A 19,461-nucleotide genomic window follows, 5' to 3' on the forward strand; every position below is an offset into this window, starting at 1 on the left:
ATTCATGGCTTCCATAGCCTTCTTTACACCAGGTGTTCTCATAGCTGTTGGTATCCTAAGATCCTCATCGAGGCTCATCTCTGAGCCACTAGACTCTCCATCAACATGAGAATGCCCTACAGAAATGTCAGGCATACTAAGGGGCTCAATCACTTTCTCTTTGCCTTTATGTGATGTACTAATCACATTTGCAGGACTGGTATTATGATGTAGCCTACCACTCCATGGTCTATCAACTAAACCACTAGATGAGGACTCTCCTGGTCCACTCAAAAACTGTTATTGCTGACTTGCATTCTGTGCAACCACATTTCCACTCACATCAGCCCCAATAGCTTCTTTTTCAACAGCATACCAGCTGCTCATCTCATCAAAAACAACATCCCTGCTTACCCTCAACTCACGTGTAGTAGCAGGGTTATAACACCTGTATCCCTTTTGCTCAAGGGAATACCCAATAAACACACATTTTTCAGCTTTTGGATCCAACTTAGTTCTCAGCTCATCTGGCACATGCACATATGCAATGCATCCAAAGACTTTCACATGAGACAAATCAGGTTTTCTGCCAGTAAACCTCTCCTCTGGAGTTACATCATGTATGGCTACAGTTGGAGTCCTGTTCATGATGTAAACTGCTGTAGAAACAGCCTCAGCCCAATAGCTATGCGACATATTCTTCTCTCCCATCAATGCTCGCACCATCTCAGCAATGTGCATGTTTTTCTGCTCGGTGCTCTCCCCCTCCATCTGACCTTAGGCACTTTACATATTTCCCTGTTTACTTTTCAACCATAACTCTGAAATTTTGAAAGTGAGTGAACACCTCACCCTTCTTCTTCTTCATGAAGTATACCCACATTTTCCTTGTGTGGTCATCAATAAATGTCACATAATACCTGTAGCCTCCCATAGACATGGTCCTCGTAGGACCCCATACATCTAAATACACAACATCTAGTACATTTCTGCTCACATTTCTATCACGTGAAAATACATGCTTTGTTTGCTTTCCAAATTGGCATGCTTCACATATTTTCTGCATACCTTCAACTTTAAACTTTGACAGCCATGTCACAATTCCTTTAGTCTGCATAGACTTCATTCTCTGCACATTCACATGTCCAATTCTTTTATGCCAAATGTTTATGTCTGCAACAATTCCTGAATCATTTGCAAACATCGCAGCAGTCACTTTAGGCATGTTTACATTCAATGTAAACATTCTACCCACTCTGTTGCCTTTTGCAACCAACCTGCACTTGTCTTTAAAGTCTTCAACATAACAACCATCAGGATTAAACCGATCCTGCAAACCCTGCTCAATCATCTAGCCAATTGAAACCATATTCTTTGTTATTTTCGGAATATGAAGTACATCTACAGGTACTTCACTTTGCTATCCTGCATAGACAATGGCACATCTCCAACATGGGCAGTTGGATAAGCAGTGTCATCCCCTATTTCTATAAAACCTGGTCTTTCAAGGTTTTTCATCTCCTTGAACCACTCCCCATGACTTGTCATGTGGTTCGAAGCACTTGAATCAACGTACCATACATCATCTTTATGTGCTGCTTCACCATTTTCAGACATGGCATTAACGACATGTTGCATAACAAACAACCTTTCATTATCCTCATTGTTTCTGCTCGAGGATGCATAGTTGTTTCCCATTTTGCATGTCAGCGTGCTTATAATAACAATCTGCCTGCACATGTCCAGGCTTACCCCACAGTAAAAGCATCCACATGTATCATTATACTGCCTTTGCCAATTTCCACGACCTCTTTGACTCCCCCTGCCTCTGAATTGGCCTCTTCCACCTGCGTGTTGTTGTTGTTGTGAATTCTGGAACTATTGTTGTTGCTGCTGCTGGCCATAATTCTGATTACCTGTTCGGCCACCCCCTTGGCCCTGTCCATGGCCTCCTCTACCTCATCCTCTTCCTGAACTTGTGTAGAAGGCTTGTTGCTCTAAACTGTTTTTGTTTTGTGAAGACTGTTGGTCTTCACCCAAGCTCTTCTCTTCTATAATCAACATAGACACCAAATCTGTGAAATTGGGAATGTTTTTCTGAGTCTGAATAGACATCTTGAACGCCTTGTATTGTGGACTGAGACCACGTAGATAGACTTCCACCTTATCATCATCATCTACGGAAATGCCAATAGATGCAAGGGATTCCACAATACCCTTGATCTTCAATGCATAGTCATTCACAGACATACTCTTTTTCTCCACAGTATGAAGTTCATTCTTCAATTATATCTTTCGTGCCTTGGTATTCGTTTCATAGAGTTTTACCAAGATGTCCCATGCCTCCTTGGGGGACTCGGCATCCTGTATGTGCCCAATCATGGTGTCTTGTATACTAATAGAGAGCCAATACATAACTTTTCTGGCTCCTTGATTCCAATCCTTGAAGTCTTTCACATCTGCAGCAGTCAGATTGATCTCCGGTATCTCCGGTGCCTCTTCATGCTCACCTTCTATGTAGTCCCAGTAACCCTTTCTCATCAGGAAATTTGTCAACCTGAACCTCTAAGAATGTATGACATCTTGCCAGACACACAAATTTACCAGAAACAGCACTTTGGTTTGTCCTACAACAAACTGCTGTATTTTCTACAGCGATACTCTACTACACTCAAATGTCACCTAGTGACCTCAATGTGCATACATACACCCAATGGCAACTGTTGACCTCCTTGCAGCACACACAATGTTTACACAACCAATCTATCTTCTTGCAGTTCTTAAAATAGACTTCTGCATAGAATCGATGACTTACCTGCAGTGCTCGAAATCGCTTGCTTTCTGAAAAATGGAGGTCCTAACATGCCCGAAATGCGTTTTCGGCACGAAAAATTTTGTCCGATAGGACGGTATAGTTGCCCTATATCTTTACTCCCGTGAAGAAAGATCCTCAATCATCAAAGATCATTTGGCGGTGTCTCCCGTAGAGCTCCTGACAAAAGGGTGTAGTCGCCAACACAAATAGGGAAGAGTAGATGAAGCTCTTACCCTCGTACCGCTTCCTGTGCTTCGCTTGCTTTGCAGCTCAGTCCTTAGCATGAACAAGGCTTTGATACCATGAAAAGATGCAGGGGAGAAGAGAGCTTGAGCTCTTGCAACAACAAGCACACACACACTCACAAAACCCTAAAAGAGAACACACAAGGTGAGAGGTTGAAAATCTTCTTCTTCTTCACACAACACTCAACACACCATATACAAAGATAAGAGTACACCAAATATGAAAAGGTAATCAACCAAATACATACTAGGGTTCTCTATAGTGTGAACCCAGCTAATTGAGCTGGCGCTATAACTATGCCAGTCTCTAGAATGGCTATCACACAGCTTGTCATCCCACTGTGGCCACATATCACCCACCAACCATGCCAGTGGTGTAAGTGTGGGGCCTATCCCCCAGGTGGGTCATCAGTGTCCACCACCTCACTAAATGAGCTCGATATCTCAACACATAACACTATTCACACGATGTTCACACAAGAAGATATCATCATTGATCTTTTGTGAATTTGGGGATGTTCTTTAGCTTTGATGAAGAGGCTCTCTACACCATTCGACTTTATACTCAAAAAACAATGAAGATCATCTTTGGCTTCATTTTCGGACAAGGGTATCTTGTGTGCATGTGTGATGTGAGAGTGTGTTGTGGTGATATTTTTCTTTGGAATGATCATAGATATGTGGTGTTGAGGATTTGGTGTCATCGTGGTGGTACCTATTCTATTTAAAATTTTGGGTGTGTGATGTGTGGGGTGTTGTGTGAGTGCATTCTCTAAAAATATCCACTTATGGGTATTATATAACTAGGTTTTAAGTAAATAGACTAAGTTCAATTCGAAGGAGAGGAAGGTTGAACATAAGCTAGAATTATATCTCATTAAACATTCCCAAATTGTAACAATCCAAGTGTTATATGTTGTATTAGGTTTGAGGGGGTGGACAAAGGAGTAAACACCATGATTCTCTCTCTTGTACTGGAACATAAGCTAGAATTATATCTCATTGAACATTCCCAAATTGTAACAATCCAAGTGTTATATGTTGTATTAGGTTTGAGGGGGTGGACAAAGGAATAACACCATGATTCTCTCTCTTGTACATTGGAAACCTGGCTACAACACACATCCACTATGGGTTTTCCACTCAACATTATAGGTTCTTTCCGAACTGATTCTGAGTCATTTGTCCTACTCCAATCACCAACAGGGTTGGGTAATGTTTGTATTGCTCAAGATCTCCCAGACTAGATAATAGATGCAGAAATAGTAGAGAAAGAAGATGTGGATAGTAACTGACTTAATATTGTTCAAGATCTCTCAGACTAGATAATAGATACAAAAATAGTAGAGAAAGAAGGTGTGGATAGTAACTGACTTAATGTGGATATTTTGTATCTTTTGGTAAACAATGTAATGTTCGTATTGCTCAAGATCTCCCAGACTAGATAATAGATGCAAAAATAGTAGAGAAAGAAGATGTGGATAGTAACTGACTTAATATGGATAGTAACGGACTTAATGTGGATATTTTGTATCTTTTGGTAAACAATGTAATGTATCTATCTTATGGTTGTACCCAAAAGTGATTTTTTTGTATAGAGTCAGGTTTTTTGATATATATTAACCATGTTTATCTTCCTTGGATTTGCTATGGTGATGGGTTGGTTGGTCATTATTCTCATGGGGTTTTTTATGTGAGGCTAAGAGTTGTGTTTTTTTATTCCATTCAAGTGTATCAGTGGTTTGCTTTTAAGTTGGGTGTGCACTTACCTAATATCTAGCATTATACCATATCTACTTATTTGGAATAAATTTAGTGTGACATCTTTTGGGGGAGGTTTATGTTTGGTCAATAGGGGTTGGTCATGGTGGTTTTGGGGTTCAAGAAAGAGTCTTAAGGGTGTTCCTTTCATATTTTCTAAGGGTTGAGGGTTGCAAAGAGGAGTTGTAGAGGCAAAGACTAATTGTTTCTCGTCAACTCACATACTTTTGGTTCCCCCACAAGCACCTATTTCAAGCACCTTTAGTTTGTCAATTGTGCTCACATGGCTCAAGATTTCCCACTTTTCCATGGGGAGCCACATGAAGATGCCAAAACATTTGTGGAGCAATTTGGAAATCCCTTGCTTGATCAAAAATCCCTTGCTTGATCAAAAATAGGCAAGAGCCTATCTTTATGCTAAGGATTCTTTCTTATTGCTTATAGGATGAGGCTCGACAATGATTCAAGGGTTATGAAGGTTCTTTACAAGCCAGAGACCCTCCACAAGAGCTCACTTATGAAGCTACAAAATAAGAGTTCTTGCAAAAGTGCCAAAACATTGAAGATCCTAATCGGGTGTGGCATGAAATTTTGGGGCTCACTCAGAAAGATAATGTGGATATTATGTTCAGCATTTCACAAAGATGTTGGGGATAGGTGGTGTGTTGCTTTAGGGAATGAAAACCCTTCGTCTATGTTGGGAAAAGATAGACTTGTTGTTAGGTTAGGGGGAATCTAAGGTTGAAAGTAGAGTTGAAAAATATTCAAATTTTTGAAGAAGTTGTGGACATAGCCAGGGAGAGAGAGTTGGAAATGATTAGGTTGGGTCAACTTGGGAAAGAATTAAGCCATAGTGTGGAGATTATGGAGGAGGGAATCAAAGGAAAAGTTACAAATTCAGTGCAAACCTCACCTCAACTGTTAATGAAAAGCCAAAATGATGATGAATTAAAAAAGGATATGCATGAAGTATTAAACCTCTTCTAGAACCTAAGTTTAAATTTGCTAGGTGGAGGAAGAGGTAGAGGATATAGACCGCCTGGTCTAGGACCTGAAACGTATGGTGAAGGACATAGTGAAGGGAATGGAAGAGACAGAGGAGTTCCTAAAAGAAGGTTTGAACCTTATAATTGTTTTAATTATGGTGGTGAATGGGAACACACAAGCCCTAACTATGATAAGCCTTCAAGAAGAGAGGGAGATATGTATCCTTTACCCTCAACCTTTCCTAATCATAGTAATGATTTTGTAGTGGAAAGCAAAGACAAGACAAGCTCTAATGGCTTAACACCTGAAGAGAAAGGCAACGCAGCTGCTGTGAGTTCAAAATAAGTAGAAAAAGTGACAATAGATCGAGATCTTGAGCATAGAGACTATGGCATAAGCCTACACATGCCTCGAGGGGTTCACCTAAAAATATGAAGTGGTTTGTTAATTCAAAATTTTAAGTTAAATTTATAGAAAGACATTTATAGAAAGGGTTTCTTTAATTGCTTTTGGAAAAAAAAAGGTAAGTCCATAAAGAAAAAGGGCTCATTTTATTTATGAAAAATTCACAGTAACGGGGTTTTTTATTGAATGCGCGTAATACATAGGGTTTCTTAGTAGTGCACTCCCCGAGACACATGCTAATGCATTAGCTTTATGAGAGTACATGCTTATGCATATAGCTTACGTAGAAGCCTATGCATAAGCTTTATGCATGAATGCTTTCATAAAGCATGCACGCATACAGCTTATGCTGCATAGGCTTGTGCATAAGCTCTATGTGTAAGCATGTATGAATAAAGCTTGTGCATAAGTTTAATGCACAAGCCTATGCATAGAGCTTATGAATAAGCATAATGCACAAGATCTATGCATAAGCTTTATGCATACATGTGTACATAGAGCTTATGCATAAGCTTGATACACAAATTCATAAGCCTATGTATAAGCTCTCACCATGTACACAACCACATCATAACAAAGGAAATTTGGGATTTTGAGTTTTCCTAGTGTGGCTATACACGTTGTGATAGATTTTTTGTGCTTCGTACAAATGATCCCTCGACCACTCCAAAAAGATGGGCATGCATGTATAGAACTCTAGAGGTGATCTAGTGTAGTTTGAGTTATGTTTGCTTTTAAATGTGTTGTGTGAACTAGCATTATTAGCTTAGAATGGGGTTTTGCATTTGCTATATATTGATGCATATCATTGTACATTTGCTTTTAAATGTGTTGTGTGGACTAGCATTATTAGCTTAGAATGGGGTTTTGCATTTGCTATATATTGATCCATATCATTGTACATTTGCTACACATCATTGTACAGATAAAGCATAATTTCCAGTATGTTGGGCATGCTTTGAACCTGCTCAAGGAACAAAGATAGAAGGTTTATCTCTTGCCTAGCTTTGTCTAAATTGAAAGCAATAAACAGTCAAGGCTAAAGAGACACAACCCAAGAAGAATGCAGCATGAAAGTGGTAATTGATGCCCTTGCTGTTAGTGGACACGTGTGTGGGATCACAACATCTTCGGGAGGTTCTTAGATTAGGCATGTGCTAAACATCTAATTTTCTCTCAATCAATAACTAGGCCAAATACAAAGGCACATAAAACCCCTTAGAGGCACAAATAATGCAAGATCAATTAAGAGAAGGCAATGACATATGAACATGGCTCTTTATCCATTATTTTCAAGGAGTTTTTTTTTTCTAAGTGTGGAAGATAAGCATTAAACCTTCAATATCTAGGACCTTAGGTTTGTGCAGCACACATTAGTGGTGACGTGGCAGCACCAATGTGGCAACAGTGACAAATTCAATTTGGAAAGAGGGAGAGGTCGTGGAAGTTGGCACACTTGCGTGTAAGCAAGTGATGGGGGCTTCACGTGAAGCTGGCTGACATGGCTTAAGCTGGAGTAGTCTCTATGATGATTTAACAAGCAAGGAAACACCAAGCCAAAGATAGTACTCAAAGAGGAGGTGGTCATCACCCAAGAAACAAAGCCAAAGATAGTACTCAAAGAGGAGGTGGTCATCACCCAAGAAACAAAGCCAAAAGAAGTAGGAGCGAGGAAGGCGATTTGGAATGATTTAGAAGGATGGTTGGAGTATCTACAAAAGCCAGACCAGTCGACGAAGAACAAATAGAGAGGGGTGATTGTTTGGAAGAAAACTTTAGTCCTAGGGATGCGAGGGTGAAGGTTCTTTTTGAGGCCTTCCGTTGTTGGTGAGTCTTCTACTAGGAGAGGCACACTTTCTACTAGCCTCTAGTGGGTCTGGCTTTAAAAGAGGGACAAGATAAAAGATCTGGGTAGCAATTCATTTTTTTAAAAGAGGGACAAGATAAAAGATCTGGGTAGCAATTCATTTTTTTAAAAGCTCTTCTCTCTATTGCTTTTTTTAGAAATTCCACCACTCTCTTACAACTCCAAGCTCACTTTATATCATGACATTGTGATTCACTTGAGCTTAATTTTCTACCTTGGCATTGGTGGGATTATATTTCATAAAAGACATGAGAGAAAAGGCAAAGAAATAGCTGTAAGTATCCACCTCTTATTTCTAGAAAGCAAAAGAATACAAGATATTGGAAAGAACTATGCTCTCTCCATGATTGTTTCTTGAAGATAAGATACCTTAAGGATTAAGGAACTCTTTTAAAAAGGTTTGGACAAAAGAAAGGGTATCAAAGCTATAACATGTGCCTCTTATATGTGAGAAGGTTTCAAATAAAAGAAAGGGTCTCAAAGACAAGATACCTTAAGGATTAAGGAAACCTTTTAAAAAGGTTTGGACAAAAGAAAGGGTCTCAAAGCTATAACATTTGTCTCTTATATGTGAGAGGGGCATCTTCTTCTTTATCCATCACCTAAAAGCACCCAAGTAGAATAAGGAAAATGTTGCAAGTCTAATCACCCACATTATGTCAGCTCTCCTGGTGTTGTGGATGTTTGTAAAAAGGTCTTGTCATCATTAGAGTTTGGTGAAAGTTAGAGTTGTCATATAACACTCATTGTATAATCATTACACTCTATAAAACATTCTATCCTTATTATGAGTGAGTGAGTCAAGGGATATATAGGTTGGTTTTCTTGAAAGTAGGCAAGTATTTCCCCCCCAAGTTTGAGTGGTTTCCAAGGTTTTTACTTTGATTATCTGGTCGAGATTCATCAAAGAACATCATAAACACCACAAAACTCTTCTTGTTCTAGGTGCTGGAGTTCAAATTTACAACAATGATTTTATCTTTGGTCCTCGAGCCTTATGTCAAGAATATTCTATGTCTTGGGTTCACTATCGAGGTGCTCAGCTCTCTCAAAACGGAGTATGAATGGTTCTTTACTATTGAGGCTTCCTGAATGGATGGGAAATGTCCACATCTTCCGAAAGAAAACATACATGATGTGGAAGTTTGTGATCAAAAGGATAATTGATCCAAGTTGTAAATCACTAGTTTGTTTTGTCGGTTATTGTAAATGATGGCTGTCAATATTACTCAATGTAAATAAAAGCTTTCTTGTTATCTACCCATCATCTCAAAGTTTCATTTGAATAACTTTTATTGAATGTCAAATAAACTTTTTCCGGACTAAGGACAGAGGATTTGTGTTGGTGTGTGTTGAGAGTTGTTTAGTGTAACTCCATTTGGGATTTACTGTGCAACTTGGTTAGTTATAGAGGCATTTTGGTTCAAAGGCCAAGTCTTACATGTTTTGGTGCCCCCATGGAGGACAAAGAAGCTCTGTGTTAGAGCTTTGATCAACAAGTCAAAATCCACTTGTGGGTCAACTCAAGACCTACGGAGCTGGTTTAGGATATGAATTGTTCAGAGGAGAAAAAGAGGAGAATGTGGATATATTTCTAAGAAGGATAGAATTGGAAACCCTTAGCAATAATAAGGATGATGATGTATACAAAGTCCAAATGGTAGGGTTACTCCTTGTTGAGGGAGTAACCAGAGAATGGCATGAGATGTGTCAGCAGAAGAGGATAAGGGTAATTGGGAGTGTTTGAGAAATGCTTTGAGAAGGAAGTATGGGAAGGTTGATAATCTAGAAGACCTTTGGAGGGAACTTAGTAGATTGTATTAAGGGAAAGAAGAAGAGATCACAACCTTTGTAAATAGGCTTGAAGGATTATGGAGAAGAATTGTGAGGGTTTCGGGGGAAAATCAAATACCATCAGATTTCTTGAAGAAAGATAATTTTATAGGATTTTTACATGGTGTTATTAAGGAAAAAGGTGGAACTCAAGGACCCTGACACTTATACTGAGGTAGTCAAGTTGGCTATAGAGAAGAAATGGAAGAAAAAGGTAAGTAAACAAGAGCTAGCTTGAAAGGAAAGATAAACAATCATGTTAGCTAAATGACCATGGAACATGCGGACATGTGGTGGTTGTAAGAATATGGCATAGTGGAAACATATACAATAAGAGAAAGTAAACTAGATAATGCAATAGAGAGAATGGAGAGAATTTTAAAATTTCAATTATACCGAATAAGAGATAGGTACAATATGATGGTGATATCTATCCATGCGCTCTAGCGTAATGGTAATCGAGACAAAGGATGGAGGGTGTACTGAGAGTATAGGGAATATATGCTCACAAGCATTGGATGCCTTTGCTTTTACCAACTATGTCCATTTATAGTGTTGTAGGTAGTGCGGTGGACGCATCCAAGATGTGGGATGATGTGGCTCACTGCCTGCGTATTCATAACGTGCCCCAACAGACCCCAGGTACCATACTTGTACCCCTCATCATCTCCTAACCTCAACGATCACAACCATGACCCCTTCCAGCATCTAAGATGGGGTTCCCACTAAACATATGTTCACCAATGGCTTCTCCTCATAATGGGGGACATACAAATGTGCACCATACATCAATGTCAGATACATGCTGAGAGGTGAGCATTGAACATATACTAATAGTGTTACCTTTGCCTGTTGACATGCATGTAGAAAGAGAGCATCTTGTGGAGACTCTAAGGACTGTAGAGTCAGATAGAGGACAAGATGGTTTGCATCAAGAAATTCAAAGATTAACCAATGCAAGGACAAGCACAACCCCAAGGTCCTCTAGGTAATGTGCATGTACTTGAAACCATTGAGGAAGAGGAGGATGAGGCTAATATGTTGGCCAATAAAAGAACAAGAATGCAAAGATCAGAGTTTGAAGGTGCAGATAAAGAAATAAGGGCCAAGAAAAAGAGAGAGAAGGGAAAGTCAAACATGGAGAAACTAGAATCTAGCAAGCAAGGAAAGGCTAGAACTAGAAGGAGATTGGCACGTATGATTTTGAATTGGGTAAGGGGGAGTCTCCTTATAGTCTTTTGGTGGATGTGAAGCACAAAAAGGTAGATATCACATATGATCAGCTATTGCAATTAAACTCTAACATAAGACGACAATGGCATAAACTTGCAAGTGTTAGGGACAAGCTAAGTTTAAAATGTCAGAGGCTAATGTGGTTCAATTAAGTAGGGTTTCTAACATTTTGCCTATTGTTGATGTTTGGATTCATGGTAGGAAAGTGAGTAAAGTATACATAGATGGTGGAGCTTAAGTATGTGTTATGATTGAAGAAGCTATACATGACCTTAGTTTAGAAGTAACAAGCAAGTCTATCTTTAGTGTAAAAATGGCCAATAGTTCAAAGGTTAAATCTCTTGGTGTGATTGAGGGCATGGAGTTAAATTTTATTGGACAAAAAGTGGTCACTGATATGCATGTCATGCCAGAAGGGGTTGGGGCATATCCCATCATTTTGGGAAGACCCTGGCTGATTGCAATGAAATCTAGGTGTGATTGGTACAGAGGTTACATTGATTTGTTTGTTGACATGCTTAAAGAGAAGAGGATAATATATGATTTAAAGATTGGTAAGATTCTGGAAATTGGAGAAAAGCTAGAGTCAAAAAAGGGAGCTGATTCAGCCTCTTTTGATAGCTATGATGCTTATGCTACATGCTCCTCAAATGAAACTGATGAGCAATGGATCAAAGTCTTTTGGAACTTGAAGCAGATATATGTGGCATGCAAATGGCTAACCACACAATGGGACCAGCTTGTGCTCTAGGTGAGACACCCAACATTCCAAAAGCTAGCTAATGGAGATTCTTACCAGTGATCTAACCGGTGAGGAAAGAGAGCAGTATGGAGTGTTATTTGATAAGAGAGCAGTATGGAGTGTTATTTGATAGGTACCCCAAACTTTTTGCCAAAGTCTATAGTCAATGAGAGGTACTTCCAATATGGTCATGAGATTAAGTTGAAAGAGGGAGCAAAGCCAATAGTCCAGAAGTTGAGAAGATTAGGGACTATTAAAAAACAGATCTTGGAGACATAAGTTACTAAATTGTTACAGGAGGCAATTTGGCATGTATCCAGGAAGGACAACAAAAGGGCACATGATTTAGGAGAATAGGTCTTCCCCAAAGATATACATGTTGTGATAGTCCACAAGCGATTGTTTCAAGGCAAAGGGTATATTTATGAGGAAGAGCAAGTTCTTCTTACAGGTTTTGCAAGAAAAGGGTTGGATTCTTCAAAAAGTAAGGAAATTGTCAGGAAATCCATGAGGTATGTTGTGTTGGTAACATCCTTTATCACAAAGGGACTTCTTAAAAGCTTGTCTCATGAAGAACGATGTGGAGGTCACTATGGAGCCAACATCACAAAAAGGAAAATTTTGACATCAAAACTTATGTGGGAAGTTGTCATGAGTGCCAAGCCATTCAAAAAATAATGCTAGTTCTTGAACCTATGCATCATATTCTGAGCTATGGAGCCTTTGAAAAATGGGAAATAGATGTTATTGGACCTCTTCCAAGAACTCAAAGAAGAAAGAAACATTATATTATCACTGCAATAGACTACCTAACTAGGTGGCAAGAAGCGAGAGCAACCAGTAATGAATAGTTTTGTAAATTCATTTATAAAATGGTTTGTTGTTGTTTTGGTGTCCCTTTGGAGCTTTTTTAGTGAACAAGGAAGAGAATTTAGGGTTGATGTGGTCAAAGATCTTACTAAGAGGTTGGATGTAAAACATAGATTTGCCACTCCCTATCACCCCCAGTGCAACAGGCTTGTGGAAAGTTTTAATGGTGTCATATAAAAATTATTGTTCAAATTGGTGGAAGATCACCCAAATGATTGGGACTTCTATTTGGACGACGGAGCTTTGTGGGAAGACATAGTGCCTAAGAAGAATGGCACGATATTTATTCCCTATCACTTGGTTTATGGTGAAAAATGTGTATTGCGAGTAAATATTATGCTTCCTTCGCTTGACTTTCTTTTGTAGCACAATCTGACACAGGAGGAACAAGAGAAAAGGAGATGGTCTAGTCTACACTCTCTTCTTTTGGATTGAGAAGAAGCCATCAAATGGTATGATTAGACTAGTAAGAAAAGAATCAAAGAATTTAATGAAAATCTGGGTAATAAGGATGTAAAGAAAGGTATGCTGGTTTTAAGATACAACAATGCCCTTGACAACACATTTCAGACCAAATTTAGGGTATGATGGGAAGGCCATTTCATTGTGCATGAAACTTTCCCTAATGGGACATATCAATACACGATCTTGAAGGCCAGATGCGTTTAACAGGGCCAATGGATTGAGGTTGAGACCATTCCACATTAGGATTATGTAAGGCAGACAACACAAAGTGAAACACTTGAAAGTGTTTCACAATGGGGTTGGGGTAATATGTGAGAGATTTATTGTGCTTCATACAAATGATCCCTCAATCACTCCAAAAATATGGGGATGCATGTATAGAACTCTAAAGGTGATCTAGTGTAGTTTGAGTTATATTTGCTTTCTGTGTTGTGTGAACTAGCATTATTAGCTTGGAATGGGGTTTTGCATTTGCTATATTTTGATGCATAGCATTGTACATTTTCTACACATCATTGTAAAAATAAAGCATGAATTCTAGTATGTTGGGCATGGTTTGAATCTACTCGGGGAACAAAGACAGAAGATTTATCTCTTGCCTAGCTTTGTCTAAATTGAAAGCAATAAAAAATTAAGGCTAAAGAGACACAACCGATGAAGTATAAAGTATGGAAGTGGTAATTGATGCCCTTGCTGTAAGTGGTGGGCACACATGTGTGGGATCACAACATCTTGGGGAGGCTCTTAGCTTAGGCGTGTGCTAATCATCTAATTTGCTTTCAATAACTAGGCCAAATACAAAGGCACATATAAAACCCCAAGTTAGGGGCACATATAATGCAAGATCAATAAGAGAAGGCAATGACATATGAACATGGCTCTTTATCCATTATTTTCAAGGAGTTTTTTTTTATAAACTCCAAGTTTGGAAGACAAGCATTAAACCTTCAATATCTAGGACCTTAGGTTTGTGCAGCACACATAAGTGGTGACATGGCAACACCAATGTGGAAACATCGACAAATTCAATTTGGAAAGAAGGTGAGGTCGTGGAAGTTGGCACACTTGCATGTAAGCAGGTGATGGGGGCTTCACGTGACGCTGCTGGGCGACATGGCTCAAGCTACAGCAGTCTCTACGACAATATTATCAAGCAAGGAAGGAAACAGCAGGCCAAAGATAGTAGTCAAAGAGGAGGCAGCCATCGCCAGGAAGCAAAGCCAAAAGAAGCGGGAGCGAGGAAGCCGGTATGGAGTGATAATTCAGTTTTTTTAAGCTCTTCTCTCTGCTATTTTTTCCAAAAATTCCACCACTCTCTTACAATTCCAAGCTCACTTTATATATCATGAAATTTTGATTCACTTGACCTTAAGCTTTTACCTTGGCATTGGTGCGATTATATTGCATGAAAGACATGAGAGAAAAGGCAAAGAAACAGTTGTAAGTATCTACCTCTTATTTCTAGAAAACAAAAGAACACAAGATATTGGCAAGAACTATGCTCTCTCCATGATTGGTTCTCCAAGACAAGATACCTTAAGGATTAAGGAACTCTTTAGGAAATGTTTGGAAAAAAGAAAGGGTCTCAAAGCTATAACATTTGTCTCTTATATGTGAGAGGGGCATCTTCTTCTTTATCCACCATCACCTAAAAGCACCCAAGTAGAATAAGGGTCTCAAAGCTATAACATTTGTCTCTTATATGTGAGAGGGGCATCTTCTTCTTTATCCATCACCTAAAAGCACCCAAGTAGAATAAGGAAAATGTTGCAAGTCTAATCACCCACCTTATGTCACCTCCCCTGGTGTTGTGGATGTTTGTAATAAGGTTTTGTCGTCATTAGAGTTTGCTGAAAGTTAGAGTAAACATATAACAATCATTGTACACTCTATAAAATCTTTTACCCTTGTGAGTGAGTCAAAGGATATATAGGTTGGTTGTCTTGAAAGTAGGCAAGTATTGCCCCCCCAAGTTTGAGTGGTTTTCAAGGTTTCTACTTTGATTGTCTGGTCGAGCTTCATCAAAGAACATCATGAACACCACAAACCTCTTCTTTTTCTGGGTTCTAGTGTTCAAATTTGCAACAATGATTTTATCTTTTGTCCCCTCGAGCCTCATGTCAGTAATATTCCATGTCTTGGGTTCACTGTGGAGGTGCTTAGCTCTCTCAAAACGAAGTATTAATGGTTTTTACTATTGAGGCTTCCCTAATGAATGGGAAATGTCCACCTATCCCCACATCTTTCGAAGAAATCATGCATGCAAAAGTTTGTGAGATGAAGAGGATCTTAACTAATCCAAGTTGTAAATCACTAGTTTGGTTTGTTAGTTACTATAAATAATGTCAGCTTCTGCTTTGCTAGCTGGCTGTCAATATTAAACTCAATGTAAATGAAACCTTTCTTGTTATCTACCATCATCTCAAAGTTTCATTTGAATGACTTTCACTAAATGTCAAAGGAAGTTTTTCCAAACTTAGGACAGAGAACTTGTGCTGGTGTGTGTTGAGAGTTGTTTAGTGTAACTCCATTTGGGATTTACTGTGCAACTTGGTCAGTTATAGAGGGATTCTAGTTCAAAGGCCAAGTCTCACAACCTAGCTATATGTGTGGTAGCTGTAGCTGTGCAGTATAGCCGTGCCCATAGCCTCACATATAGTCATGCATATAGCCTTGCGTATATTCATGTTTATAGCTGCACGTGGCTATGGCCATACCCATAGCCACACGTAGCTATGGTTGAGGCTATATTTGCATCCATAGCCTCCCGTATAACCTTCTCCATAGCCGCGTGTGTATAGCCTCGCCCCCATAGGACTGCACTACAATCTACAACAACAAAAAAAAGAGGACAAAATGGGAGAGATGGTGTCCCCACATCTCTTCCATTCTATCCCCGTTTTTTTAAACTAATAAAGAACATGCATTTAGCCAAGGAAGAAGAGATATAAGACTACCAAAATATAGTCCATTGGGCAACCTGGAGTTGGTGCTGGAGCTCCATAAGGGAGGAACGTGTGTTTACAAGGGTATCTTCTTGATCCTCTAGGGATGCTTGGAGGTGTTGTTTAGCCAACATGGCCTCATGGAGGGCCTCCTGGGTCTACTCTACTGGTTGGCCTTGGCGATCACCATCTGGTGTTGGGTAGTTGTGACCTGCTCTCCTACTGCATGTGCATGTAATCAGTCATTTGGTTCATGAGTTCACAGGCTACGCTGGAGAATCCCTAATAAAAAGTCACTGGTATTCGTCACATCGTTTGATATATTCAGTTACGTCAGCCCCATCAAGGTGGGCCAGTAGCATAGCCCTACTGTGAGGACTTTATGAGCATTGATATCTGTTGTGAAGTGTCCTCCACCATAGGAGGAGTGGGCTTGTTCTAAAAGGAAGACAAACTCGTCTTTGCACCTTTTAATGAGGTGCTTTGCTCGGTCTCTTTGTTAAAAAGCAGTGGGTCAACAAGTAAGCCATTGACAAGGAAGTGTGTAAACTCCTCTCCCCATTTAGGAATTAAGCATACAAGCATACAAGGTGGCATCTAGCAAGTCGTCATTGACTCCCATCGGCATCTCTCCATTGGCAATGCATGACATGTGGTTAGCCAAGACATGCTATGATCCCTTCCGCACCATGACAATGAAGTCAAACTCAAGCAAGATAAGCAAATATCTAGTGATCCTACCAGTTGTACAGGGTTTATTCACAAGATAAAGGAGAGCTTGATGGTCTACAAAGAAGATGAATTTAGTTACCAAAAGATTATGGCAAAACTTTTTGATTGTGTAGAGGTGGCTCAATAATGAGTCACACCTTATTATCATCTATGGAGATTCCTTATTTTGAGACAATATATCCCAAGATGACTCCACGTCAAACCCAAAATTGGCATTTGAGAGGTTTCAAGGAGATTCGGTAGAGCCAACATTTCTCTAGCACTTTTTGTAAACACTCTAGGTGTGCTTTCCAAGTGGAATTTACACAGAGGTCATCCATGAAGACTTCAAGTAATTTCTATAGTAGATACTCCTTGGAGGCTATGCACATTAGTAGATGCTAGAAGGTGTTTGGGGAATTGGTTAGCCCAAAGGGCATGATGTGGTATGCATAATCCGAGACTGTAAAAACTCGTTCTCTGCTTGAACTGCTGCCACTTTGTCCATTGTCTGAGTCCACTCAGACTTGCATTCTTGCTTAAACACCTCTGTCCACTGTCTGAACAATGCTGTGGAATTTCGCACACCCAACAACTCCTCCTTATGTTGCTTCCTGAGCTGAACATTCTGCTCCTTCAAGTCCTCTATTTCCTTGTGCATGTCATCCAATCGTGCTGCTTCATTATCAGCTACCTGCTTTTCCATAGCAGCCTTCTGTCTCTCTCCATGCTTAGCTTGATGCCTTATATAATGCTGTACTGAGTATAACTTTGTGATGGCCTCTTCAGGCCTCATGGCTACATCCAACCTTGTGGATATGATCATCTGAAGAACTGCTGGTGCTATAGGAGTAGATGGTACAGAACTCCCTAAAGCCTGTAGTGCCAATTCCCCAGTGCCCTTTCGTTTTGGAGTAGATGGTACAGAACTCCCTAAAGCCTGTAGTGCCAATTCGCCAGTGCCCTTTCGTTTTGGCATCTTTAACTTATGTCCAACGATCCGATTCAGGCTTGCTATCTCCATCAAACACCACTAAAGAAGGCTTCTTTTTAGCCACTGCCTCTAACACCTCCTGCTTTGAATATCCGACAGCAAGCAGATCCGCTTCATCAGTTGCCTTCATACTTGACCCTGCCATGTATTGCAGCTTTCTCTTGAGGTTTCCACTATCCACAGGCTCCTTCATTGACGCCTTCGACTCTGCATGAGTAGGATCGGAACAAAGCCAATCCCTATATGTAAATAACCCGGTCATGTATGGGGCTAAACGGTCCATCGAAACTTGCCTTATTTTGGAGAAGAGAACCCCAATCAATACTCAATCCTTTTTTTGCACTGTGCAGCACTACATAAGATTCCTTACTCATATACAAACTTTTCACCAACATGCACACCTTGGATAAAAACCATGTACACTGCACTTGCCTCTGTGGAGATGCATTTCTGACCATGAAATACCCCTTTGTACCTTCGGGAGAACCAAACTCCACCCTCATCATCTGGTCAGTCACTTTTAGGACACTAGAATCCTTTGCATAAGGTAAATGAAATGCTGCTGCTACATAGTCTGGTGTTACATACATCTGTTGTGTGACAAACCCACCTATAGATTTCAGGTAGTTGAACTGCTCCTTTGCATGTGGATTCTTCTCCCACTCCGACCATGGAAGATTTGCAAATTCCCACAGCTTTATCCGCCTCAGCCAAGCTTTTGTCTCACCATTAGTCAGGTCTAGACAAGCCTCTTGCTCATCACCATCATCCTCAATCTCCACAGGACTGTTCTGACCCTGCCCGCGCCCTATCTGAACTATCTCGTCCCCCGTTTTCTTAAAATTTCCTTTCCCTTTCTTCATTGTCGTTGAGGTAGAAATACTGCGGGTTTGGGGCATTTCTAGCAGCGCTAAGCTTCTCCTAAGCTCATTCAAGAGGTCCAGCTTTTCTATGGCTGCATTCTGTATAGCCCGCTCAGAAGTAGGACACTTACTAATTTGAAAATCAGTCCTGTCAACCATCTCAAGAGATTCAAGTAGATATTCTATTCCCGCAACTCGAAAACCCCCAATCCTCATTTTGATGTGATTTAGATGTTTCACACAAATCAAAGCCATCATGTTGAAATTTAAAAATCCCGAATGCCACATCAGCACAAAACACTCCGACGCCTCGGATCCTCCCTTCGAAATCACCCCTTCACACATTGCGGACATGATCTCCACTTCAATCCACTGTGTATCCATTGAGTCATCGTCGGGCCTTCTATCCCGACCTGTTTCATGAATGCCCTTCTAGCCTGGGATAGCTCCATAAAATTTCTTGAGCCTGAATCCATTAACTGGTTTTAACACCTTTGTTCCAAAATAGTCTGTTAGTCGGAACGTGCCTTGCCCTAAATCCTCTGTAATTTTATAAGGACCCAAATACCTAAGTTTGAGCTTACCAGGATGTGGTCCCAGCTTTGAGTTATACATCATAACCCAATCGCCCTTCTGAAAAATTTCAAACTTGATCTGCCTTGCCATCCATGCTTGTCTCCTCTTTTGTATCACCTCCACTGTAAGAGTATTAAGTAATCTATCTTCATCCAACTATAACAGCTGCT

The sequence above is a fragment of the Cibotium barometz genome, chromosome 5 (assembly GCF_041138505.1).
Source record: "Cibotium barometz isolate CiBa-2024 chromosome 5, ASM4113850v1, whole genome shotgun sequence".
Taxonomy (NCBI): Eukaryota; Viridiplantae; Streptophyta; class Polypodiopsida; order Cyatheales; family Cibotiaceae; genus Cibotium; species Cibotium barometz.